The 12,488-nt window shown below is 39.7% G+C and overlaps 1 pseudogene; it reads right to left on the minus strand.

Annotated features, from left to right (window-relative positions):
• Positions 1 to 2,583: 2,583 nt before the first annotated feature.
• On the minus strand, positions 2,584 to 10,050 carry LOC140870743 (uncharacterized; annotated as a pseudogene).
• Positions 10,051 to 12,488: the final 2,438 nt, after the last annotated feature.

The following is a 12,488-nucleotide window of genomic DNA, read 5'->3' on the forward strand; positions in this document are numbered from 1 at the left end:
TCAATCTCCGAAGTACAAAGACTCCCAGAGTAACACTGGCATAGGGTCGCGCTGATAACGCTAAGTCGTGTCGCGCCCAAATTACCCGACTCCAATCAGATAAATAAATTATGTAGTAGTGAGAGTAGGGATCGTTCCCACGAGGAAAGGTAAATTTAATGTGTCCTAAGTAAATAAAAAGGGGGTTTTGAAGTTTGGACTAACTACTAAGAAATTTAAGCAAATTTAAATATTCAAATTATCACTATCATGCAAGATTGAAAATTAAATTGGAAAAATCAATAAGAGACGAGACTTGGTATCAGTCGACTACACCCTTGATATTTATTCATTCAATAATCGATTCTCTAAAAATAATTAATCCCATTAAATATTCGTCACTGAAAACTAAATTTCTGTTTCACCGTAATTTTAGTTAATTAGAAAACAACATTCTAAATTAACCCTTACCAATGAATTAACCCGATAACAGCAATCTAGATTTAAATCCACGGTAGCATTCAAACTAGTAAAACTAACAAAACTAGACAACACAAACACCAGCAGTTATATTTAGCCTAGTTAATAATTGATCCTACAATTTAATAAATTCAACAGCAAAAAATATCAAACGTAGTTGCTTCGCAAATTAGATTATTCAAACAATTACGGATTTGAATTCTAATTTAGCTATAGCTTGCAAAACAAAATCCTAAGATGGCCAATCCTAAAATCTCGCATACAAACATGAAATAAACCAGATCAAAGATTGATACTTAATAAAGATTAAACACTGAAAATCAAATCTCATGAATAAAATATATCAAGGTTTCGTCTCCCTCAACCAAGTATAAAAGGTTTAGCTACAACGATTCATCACCAAATCAATAAAAATTCCAAGAAAAGAAGAAACTTAGAGTAGAAATTGAAAAACAAAACCTAGCCTCCAAGAAAAATTCTCCACAATCTGATAATAATCTTCAAAAGCCGGAATAAAGGTCTAATAAAGGCTAGAGACTAAAATAACAAAGTTTCAAAAAATATAAAATTTTTCCCGAATAGCGATGCCCGCTCGATCGGCAACATCCTGCGGATCGAGCGAGCCAAAATTCCCAAAGTTACTGCATGGCAAAAACATGCAACGCTCGATCGGTAAAAGTCTGCGGATCGAGCGGCCAAAATTCTTCATGCCTACTGTCTTCAAAGTAAAGGCGCCCACTCGATCTGCAACATCCTGCGGATCGAGCGGCTGAAAATCTTCAGAAATTCCCATCATTTACATGACTCTAAAGTACCTTCCAAGTATCCGCAAAATTGCACAACCTAACCACAAAATCGGGAAATCGATCATGCAAGCACGGAACATGCAAAATGAACAAAATGCATAAATAAAACATGTAAACTAATGCAAAACAACAACAAAATGACTTTAACAAATGCAATAAAAATGTAACTATCAAACTCCCCCACACTTAATCCTTACTCGCCATCGAGTAAGTCATGCAAACAGAATATGCAAACAAAAATCAAGAAATACTACGGAGCTCTGGCCTCAGTTCATTTTTCAACTTTTCACAACCATCCATCCAACTCATATTGTTTTGAAAATTTTAAAACCAGACTGATTTCACCTCACAAACTCATAAACCCCGCAACTAAAGTTCAAAACACTCACCTCCAAATCCAATTCACACATTCATAGATCATGAGGACTTTTCATGGTTTCACAGGATTACAATGAATAGAAATCAAATCAACACACTCATCAATAGGTTAAACACAAAGAAATCTAGTGTGTGCGTGTTTTGATAAAAAATTTATACTCATCAATAGTGTCAATCAACAGTCCATAGGCAAAATTCTCGTAACCCCTCTCCACTAGTATATTAGGCGACTGTGACTCGGTCAATAGGTCTTAATTGGCTTATAATGTAGGCTTGGCTTATAGCTACAATAAAGGAAAATAATTCAAAGAGGAAGTAAATTATGTCTATCTTTAGAGTTCACTCCTTTTCATTCAGTTTTCACACCGCTTTTCACTTCATTGATCTCCATTTTTTCTTTTCTAATGCTTTTCACCATTAAATTTTCCTTCTTTTTCACCACTTTTTTCATCATTTTTTTCAATCCCCTTTTTACTACTATTTTTTCTTTTCTTCTTTTTTTTTTTCAAGCTATCATCCCACCATTCCATATTGACCATTCAACGCAGGAGCATAAAATAATTTTAACATTCAACTAACTCCCTTAAAGGTAGGAAACAATGTTTTAGGCTATGGGCAGTAGTTGTAGGACCTCGAAATAATGCCGAATGGGAGTTTACCACACGTTTGCACGCATGTCATTCGTTTTTTCAATCAGGCTCAAACAAGGTACTAGGGATAATTAATAAAGTGGGTGGCTTGAAAAGCTCAAACGAATTCAGAAAAATTGCCTACATCACTCCTAAGTCACAGTTTACCCGTATTTCGCCTCGAGGGGTGTTTGAACAAGTTCTAGACATGTCTCAATTCACAATCAACTCATACAATTATTAATCAGTGCAGAAAAGAGAAATCATCAACAGTAAACGATGATTTTGCACAAAATTCAGAAATATGCACCTCATGTGCTCATATATATGTGAAGGCTCAAAGGGCATCTAAGGACAAAAGATTCAAGAAAATTTAGGCCCAAATAATCCAAACAATGCCTCAATCCTATCTATGTTTGTATGTTTCAAAATTCAGATTTGAGTATAATTCACAGTGCATGTAGGAGTCCACTTGTCTACTGAGTTCCATCAGTGCAAAAATTTATCAGATAGGCATGTAATTCACAAACAAAGATTCATCATTGGCCAGGCTACCCGTTTCTTTCTCAACTCAAAACAAAATGCAACCGAATGCTAAAACCTAAAACGAACTAAATGCAACAACGCAATGATATGCAATGCATGAATGCAAGCCCCCACACTTAAACGAAACATTGTCCTCAATGAAAGACAACACAAAACTCAACCAAACAACTAAAACAGAATGAAATGCAAAAAAAAAAAAACGAAAACGGGACTCCCCTGGTTTAAAGGTCGGCGGCGTCTTCCTCTTCAGCCTCCGGAGGAAGGACAGGAGTGGCATACTGGAAAAGAAAAGGTGGCGGATATGGCAGAGTAGCCGGAGCGACATTTGGATCAAGACCAAAGTGCAATGTGAGATTCCGCAATAAAGCATCCACAGCTTGCAAATTATGATTCGCCACCGTATTATATGCATCCTGATGATGGGCGTAGGCAGTGAGCTCATGGATGGCATCGGCTTGAGAGCGACGAGGAGGTGGAGGTGGCCTTGGCGGGGCTGGCGGTTGTTGAAAGTGGTCGTCCCTCATAAAATGCTTAACACGATACGCCCTCTTGGCTTCGATAAAAGCGGAGTCGAGTGGTCGCTGAGGCTGCAACCACTCTTCATCATTGCGAATAACAAATCCGGCGTGTATGCATAGAAAAGAGATGATCATGGGAAAGTAGAGACTCACTGTGACATTATGGATCGAACGGTGGATCTCATTATGGATGATGCGCCCCACATTGATTGGTGCTCCTATATCAAGCGCATAAAGGAGGATAGCGCGCTCAAGATTTACCTCGCATGAATGTAATATCGGTATTAGACGCCGATTCACAAAAGCATACCAAGAAGCAGGAAGCACACGTAGGAAACGCTCTTTGAAGTTCACGACGGAAACTGGGTCAACCCATGTAGCTCCAGGGTATGCCAGTTGTTCAAGCGACTCATCCAAATCCGGATCGGCTTGCAGGCTTTGATAGAGAGAATCGTCCACCTCCGGTATTTCATACAAAGCATTCAACTCATTGGGCAAAAAAGAAATCAGTTTCCCCCTGACAACCGCCTTGCTATCCTTCCTTTCTGTTGCATTCGCATAAAATTCACGAACAATCGGTACTACAGCTGGAGGAGGTGGCTCGCAGAATTTTGTCCAAACCCGCTCATGAATAGTCCCTACAATATCAGGATAGCCTAATTCTAACTCAAAGCCGTGTTCAGAAATGGGGGAACGATTTACCTTGGCGGTGATGTAACGATCACGAGGGGCATCAGTGACAAAGAGCCCGGTGAATTCGGCATAAGAGCGATCGGCGGCTCAAGAAGATGACTCGCCTTGAATGCGGGTGCGTTTAGGTCCCATGGAAAGTATGAAGATGACACCAAGAGTAAAGGATGCAATACGTCGAACACTTGGCGTGTGAAAAGAATTCGGTGCCTTCGTGAAGAAACGGAAGAGTCACAACAGAGAATGAAGTCCGGGAGAGATGCCTGAGAGAAATCCCTGCGGATTAAAAGAAAAAAAAAACAAAGTATTATGGAGAGAAATTTGTAGAAGGGATTTTGGGGATTTTGGGATTTGAAAGATTGGAAAAGAGAGAATGATAGGGGAGGCGGGGTTTCTGCATTTTAATTAGAGCAAAAAGACTGTCGCTCGATCGGCAAAATGTTGCAGATCGAGCGACACAAAAAAAAATTCAAGTACTGTCCCGAACCAAAGCACTCTCACTCGATCGGCAAAATGTTGCAGATCGAGCGAGAGAAAAAATAGCAAACTTACTACCCGAACAAAAGAGTGCTCGCTCGATCGGTAAAATGTTGCCGATCGAGCGAGCCTAAAAAAAATTAAAATATTTTTGGCTTTTTCAAAATTTCGGAAAAACAAGAAAAACTGGGAAATAAAATTAAAACTAAGGAAAAAGAAACAAAAATAAAGCAATATAAAAAAAACGAGTAAAAGCAAAAGGGAAAGAAACACTGGGTTGCCTCCCAGTCAGCGCTAAATTTTGTAGTTAGTCTATAGCTCGACTGCATGCCGTGATTTAGTCGACATTTGGCGGAGCATCTAGAGTGATATCATGCTCGTCCCCTCCGACGTGCACTTGGACTCCCATTTACCTTGAATATTTTGGAAGTGTCCAAACTTTGAATTTTGACTGAACCATGAGAAAAGACATTAGTTATCACAAACGGTCCATTCCAACGCGAACGTAACTTACCTGGAAACAACGGAAGTCGTGAATGATAGAGCAAAACTTTCTGACCAACTTCGAAGTTCCGTCGAGAGATCATCTTGTCGTGGAAAGCCTTTGTTTTGTCCTTGTAAATCTTGGAGCTAGCATAGGCATCATTTCGGATCTCTTCCAATTCTTGCAACTGCAGCTTTCGGTGTTCGCCGCTCTCATCCATCTGCATGTTAAAGTGTTTGATGGCCCAATAGGCTCTATGCTTCAATTCCACTGGCAGATGTCATGGTTTCCCAAAAATTAGCCGATATGGAGACATTCCAATTGGCGTCTTCAACGCGGTTCTATACGCCCCCAAGGCATCATCCAAACGCAAGCTCCAATCCTTTCTTGTAGGGTTCATGGTCTTTTCTAGGATAGATTTGATCTCTCTGTTTGATACCTCAGCTTGACCGTTGGATTGTGTATGATATGCAGTGGAGATCTTGTGCATCACATGGTACGTTTTAAGCAAACTCGCCACAGTTCGGTTGCAGAAGTATGTACCTCTATCACTGATGAGGGCTCTCGGAATTCCAAACCTAGAGAAAATGTTATGCTTGATAAACTCTGCAACAACTTAAGAATCGTCAGTACGGGTGGCCTTTGCTTCCACCCACTTCGAGACATAATCCACAACAAGTAGTATATAAATATAACCATATGAACTCGGAAAGGGTCCCATGAAGTCGATGCCCCATACATCAAAGATCTCACAAACTAGAATAGGTTGTTGGGGCATCTCCTTTCGTTGGGAGATGTTACCTGTCTTTTGGCATTGAGCGCACGACTTACAGAACAGGTAAGCGTCTCGAAATAAGGAAGACCAGAAAAATCCGATGTCCAACACCTTCCTTGCTGTACTTTTTGCTCCAAAGTGGCCACCACATGCATAAGAATGACAGAATGTGAGGATAGGGATTACCTCGCTTGCGGGGACACATCGACGTATAACTTGATCAGCGCAGTGTCTCCACAAGTATGGATCATCCCACACATAATACTTCGCATCGCTTCTCACTTTGTCTTTTTGCGCCCTTTAAAATTCAGAAGGAAAACCATTAGTAACTAAATAATTCACAATATTTGCGTACCATGGTAATTCGGTGCTCGCTGAAAATAATTGCTCATCAGGGAATTCTTCTCGCAAATTCAGCTCCTTATCCACATGAACTAGGCGACTCAAGTGGTCAGCAACTTGATTCTCGGTCCCTCTTTTGTCCTTGATTTCCACATCAAATTCGCTCAAAATTAATATCCATCGGATCAGCCTTGGTTTTGCCTCCTTCTTTGCCATCAGAAAACGAAGAGCTGCATGATCAGAGTAAACAATAACTTTAGCACCAAGCAAATATGAGCGAAATTTTTCTAATGCAAAAACAACAGCTAAAAGCTCCTTTTCAGTAGTGGAGTAGTTCCGTTGAGCATCGTTCAGGATACGCGAAGCGTAATAAATAGCATGCGATGCTTTCCCAAATTTTTGGCCTAAAACAGTGCCAACTGCATAGTCACTAGCGTCACACATAATCTCGAATGGCTTGCTCCAATCCGGCGACTGGATTATTGGTGCATATGTCAAGGAGTTCTTCAATTTGTCAAATGATGATTTGCATGACTCATTAAACTCAAATGACACATCTTTTTGTAAAATCTTGCACATGGGTGATGCAATCTTGGCGAAATCTTGAATATACCTCCTGTAAAAACCTGCATGGCCAAGAAAAAAACGCACTTTCCGCACACATATGGGATAAGGGAGAGACTGAATGATATCAATTTTTGCCCTATCTACCTCTATTCCCTTAGATGACACAACATGACCTAACACCACACCTTGCCCCACCATAAAATGACATTTTTCAGAATTTAAAACTAGGTTGGTTTCGACACACCTCTTAAGGACAAGCGCAAGGTTAGACAGACAGTTTTCGAATGAATCACCATAGACAGTGAATTCATCCATAAAAACTTCTAAAATATGCTCAATAAAGTCTGAAAAGATACTAACCATACACCGTTGGAAAGTGGCCGGTGCATTGCAAAGTCCAAAGGTCATCCGTCGATATGCAAAGGTGCCAAACGGGCAAGTGAATGTCGTTTTGTCCTGGTCCTCCGGTGCGATAGCAATCTGAAAATAACCAGAATATCCATCAAGAAAACAATAGTAAGGATGACACGCTAACCTTTCAATCATTTGATCAATAAAGGGTAAAGGAAAGTGGTCCTTTCGGGTTTCGGCATTCAGCTTCCTATAGTCAATACAAACCCTCCACCCATTTTGAATACGGGTGGGAACCATCTCGTCATCCTTATTCTTTACCACAATAATTCCGGTTTCTTGGGTACCACTTGAACCAGACTAACCCACTGACTGTCAGAAATTGGGTAGATAACCCCAACTTCAAGTAGTTTCAAAATTTCAGCCTTTACCACCTCCATCATTGGTGGATTCAGTTTGCGTTGCGGCTGACGTGAGGGGTTTGCTCCTTCCTCCATCAATATTTGGTGCATACACGTGGAAGGGATAATTCCCTTGATGTCTGCTATAGTCCATCCAATAGCAGTCTTGTGCTCTTGCAATACTTTGACTAACTGCTCCTCTTGATCGACTTCAAAACTATTGGAGATGATAACCGGTAGTGTTTCTCCTTCACCAAGGAAAACATACTTCAGATGGTTTAGAAGCGTCTTTAGTTCGACCACTGGTGCCTGCAAAATAGATGGAAGACACCTAATATTAGAGATTGACAAAGATAAGTAAGAGACATTACCTGACTGAGGTAGCTCAGACGAACTATTCAGAATTTTCTCAATCTCTTCCACTTCTTGACTGCATCGAATCCCATCTTCCGTCTGCATAATGGGTGTTGTAATAGCCACCTCTAGCTCATCTTTCCCTGCATTCTCACAATACTCTTGTGCCAAGTAATCCATAATATCAACAGAAAATACACAATCATCACTATCAGGAAATTTCATGGCATCATAAATATTAAATTTCACAACCTCGCCATCGAATTCCATAGTCAGTGTGCCACTGTGAACATCAATTTTTGTCATGGAAGTTTTAAAAAACGGTCTGCCTAACAAAATAGGACTATTATGATCACCGTTTTCCATGTCTAGCACATACAAATCTACAGGAAACACCAATTCATTGACTTGCACTAACACATCTTCTACTACTCCCCTAGGGTATGCATTAGACCTATCAGCTAACTGAATAAAAATTCCAGTTTTGTTCAATGGGCCAAGTTTCAAGGATGCATAGATGGAATAAGGCATAACATTAATTGATGGTCCTAGATCTAACATGGCCTTCTCAAGTCTAACATTTCCTATAGTGCATGGGATAGAAAACATACCTGGATCCTTACATTTTGCGGGCAATTTTCTTTGGATCACAGCAGATACGTTCTCACCAAGTTCCACTTTTTGACAACCCTTTAGTGTCTGTTTCCTCTTTGCTGTGCACAGTTCTTTCAAGAACTTCGTGTATCGAGGCACCTGCTTAATAGCATCTAACAGCAGAATATTCACCTCACATCTATGAAAAGTCTCATAAATATCCTTTATCCCTTCATCTTTTCTAGACTCTTTTAGTGCTAAGGGAAAAGGGGCGACATGCTTATATTCAAAAAGTGGAGGGAACTTACCTCTTGGCGCTTCTTGTTTGGTGGATTCACCATCAATCGCCTTTGGTTATTCTTGTGGCTTCTCCTTGGGTGAAGCCTCCACCTCTGTTTCCTTGATCTTCAACTCCTTCCCATTCCATAGAGTGATTGCACTTGCGTTTTCTCTGGGGTTTGGAATTGTTTGAGATGGTAGAGCGTGAGAATGTTGTTCTTCTAACTTATTAATGGCGTTGGCGAGCTGCCCCATCTGGGTGTTCAAGTTTTGGATACTTGCTCTCGTTTCCTGTTGAAAAGCTACAGTGTTAGTGGAAAAATCCTTAACAATATTCTCGAGAAACTCACCTGGTGTTGGTATCTGAGGTCGCTGCTGTTGTTGAGGATATGGTGGCCTATAGGCTTGATTTTGCGGTGGTGCTTGAGTCCCGATTGATTTGCTTGAGGATTCCCATATCTTAGATTTGGATGATCCTTCCAACCAGGATTGTATGTGTTGGAGTAGGGATCATACTTCCTCTGTGGTGGTTCGGGAAATCCTCCAGTAGCATTGACCTGTTCAACTGACTCTTCTTGAAGTGTGGGACACGCATCAGTAGTATGTCCCATTGCAGCACAAATCCCACATGCCTTTGTAGTCTGTCCATTCCCTACAACCATCTGACGCACAAGAGTCGTCAATTCAATTAATTGCTGTTCAAATGAAGAGACATTTACCTCGTTGTTCTTCCTTGGTGGATGTTCATTCCTGATGGTGCCAAATTGTTGAGAGTTGGCAGCCATGCTCTCTATTAAATTCCTCGCTTGTACCGGAGTTTTGTCCAAAAAAACTCCTCCACTGGCTGCGTCTAGCATACTCCTGTCATGAGGTAACAAACCTTCATAGAAAAATTGTATAAGTTGATTTTCACTTATCTGGTGCTGCGGACAGCTAGCACAAAGCTTCTTGAACCGCTCCCAGTATTCATGCAGTGATTCCCCGGAGTATTGCTTGATCCCATAGATTTCCTTTCGGATGTTCGCAGCTCTAGAAGCTGGAAAGTATTTCTACAGGAAGGTTCTTTTCATCTCTGTCCAAGTCGTGATAGATCCAGAGGGCAAGTAGTATAGCCAATCCTTAGCAGCACTCTTCAAAGAGAAAGGAAAAGCCCTCAGCTGAATCTGCTCCTCTGTCACTCCATGGCATTTCATACTCGTGCAGACCTCATGAAATTCCATCAAGTGTTTATTTGGATCCTCACCTGCAAGACCATGAAAGGAATGTAGTAAGTGAATTAACCCAGACTTAAGCTCAAAAGTTGCATTATTTTCTAATGTAGGAAAAGTAATGCATAAATGTTGTTGATTGGGATCAGGAGTGCCCAATTGTCTTAGACTCAGGTTAGCATTGGCAGCCATCTCTTCTTCTGGAAAAGCAGCTCGAGCAGCGGCTTCTTGTTGTTGCCTACGGAGTTCTCTCCTTCGCCTATGCAAAGTTCTTACAATCTCCGGATCGTAGAGAAAGTCTTCTTCAGCAAAATCACCTGAAAGCATGAACTAGAGAGAACTAGAAATAAAGAAAAGAGAAGAGAGTGAGATGAAACAAAATAAAACAAAACAAAAAAAGAAAATGAACACAAAAAAATTAACACCGTTCCCCGGAAACGGCGCCAAAATTTGATAGCGCTTAGTCGTGTCGCGCCGAAATTACCCGACTCCAATCAGATAAATAAATTATGTAGTAGTGAGAGTAGGGATCATTCCCACGAGGAAAGGTAAATTTAATGTGTCCTAAGTAAATAAAAAGGGGGTTTTGAAGTTTGGACTAACTACTAAGAAATTTAAGCAAATTTAAATATTCAAATTATCACTATCATGCAAAATTGAAAATTAAACTAGAGAAATCAATAAGAGAAGAGACTTTGTATCAGTCGACTACACCCTTGATATTTATTCATTCAATCATCGATTCTCTAAAAATAATTAATCCCATTAAATATTCGTCACTGAAAACTAAATTCCTGTTTCACCGTAATTTTAGTTAATTAGAAAAAAGCATTCTAAATTAACCCTTACCAATGAATTAACCCGATAACAGCAATCTAGATTTAAATCCACGGTAGCATTCAAACTAGTAAAACTGACAAACCTAGACAACACAAACACCAGCGGTTGTATTTAGCCTAGTTAATAATTGATCCTACAATTTAATAAATTCAACAGCAGAAAATATCAAACGTAGTTGCTTCGCAAATTATATTATTCAAACAATTACAGATTTGAATTCTAATTTAGCTATAGCTTGCAAAACAAAATCCTAAGATGGCCAATCCTAAAATCTCGCATAAAAACATAAAATAAACCAGATCAAAGATTGATACTTAATAAAGATTAAACACTGAAAATCAAATCTCATGAATAAAATATATCAAGTTTTTGTCTCCCTCAACCAAGTATAAAAGGTTTAGCTACAACGATTCATCACCAAATCAATAAAAATTCCAAGAAAAGAAGAAAACTAGAGTAGAAATTGAAGAACAAAACCAAGCCTCCAAGAGAAATTCTCCATAATCTGATAATAATCTTCAAAAACCGGAATAAAGGTCTAATAAAGGCTAGAGACTAAAATAACAAAGTTTCCAAAAATAATAAATTTTTCCCGAATAGGGATGCCCACTCGATCGGCAACATCCTGCGGATCGAGCGAGCGAAAATTCCCAAAGTTACTGCCTGGCAAAAACATGCACCGCTTGATCGATAAAAGTCTGTGGATCGAGCGGCCAAAATTCTTCATGCCTACTGTCTTCAAAGTAAAGGCGCCCGCTCGATCTGCAACATCCTGCGGATCGAGCGGCTGAAAATCTTCAGAAATTCCCATCATTTCCATGACTCCAAAGTACCTTCCAAGTATCCGAAAAATTGCACAACCTAACCACAAAACCGGGAAATCGATCATGCAAACACGAAACATGCAAAATGAACAAAATGCATAAATAAAACATGTAAACTAATGCAAAACAACAACAAAATGACTTTAACAAATGCAATAAAAATGTAACTATCACGCGCCCCATCACATCTAGTCATGGTCATAGTCCACAACTCGGCATATACTCGACCTGGTTCCTGATGAAATCCCATCATCGCAATTACCAACCTAATGAAGGTCAAACATACTACCGTTCTAAGGAAAAAACCTAGAACAAAGCCCAAAGTTCCTTTCCGAACAATATTTACATACCTCCAGATGAATCACCTCAGTCATTCACAAATTCCTGGATAATTAATACATGTATCATTATTTCAAGTTATGTACAACTTCTTTATTACAATCCCATGTAATACATACAGTATTCAAAATACAACTAAATGTACAACCAAGAACTTGAAATGATACAACCGAATTCTGATGATTCATTACAACTGAAATACTGTTTACAACTACAATAATACAGTATTAAAAATCATCGTACTCGTCTTTGTTTCTTGATCATGAAGCCTCTAATCGACACACGCATCGATACAAGCATACTCTCGTCCAAGTCTCTCTACATGTCCTCCTGCGAAGAACTTCGGAGAAATGGCACGTGATCGCTAACCAGCTATGTTCTACGTCAGTACATGTCAGCCGACCACCTCTGCACATGATCTACCATCAGCGTTCTTCTTGTATCCATATCATGCTTTTGAACATGAAGTTTCCCATTTGCCTACCGAAAGCATCGATACAAGCATACTGGCAAAACCATGTTCCGCATGAGTTTAATGACCTTACACTAAAAACCCGTCATGCCTTAAGAATTCGAGGCAATTCCTGGTGAAAGTCTATATGAAAGTCTCTCCAACTATGAGTGGAG

The sequence above is a fragment of the Henckelia pumila genome, unplaced genomic scaffold (assembly GCF_033568475.1).
Source record: "Henckelia pumila isolate YLH828 unplaced genomic scaffold, ASM3356847v2 CTG_19:::fragment_3, whole genome shotgun sequence".
Classification (NCBI taxonomy): Eukaryota; Viridiplantae; Streptophyta; class Magnoliopsida; order Lamiales; family Gesneriaceae; genus Henckelia; species Henckelia pumila.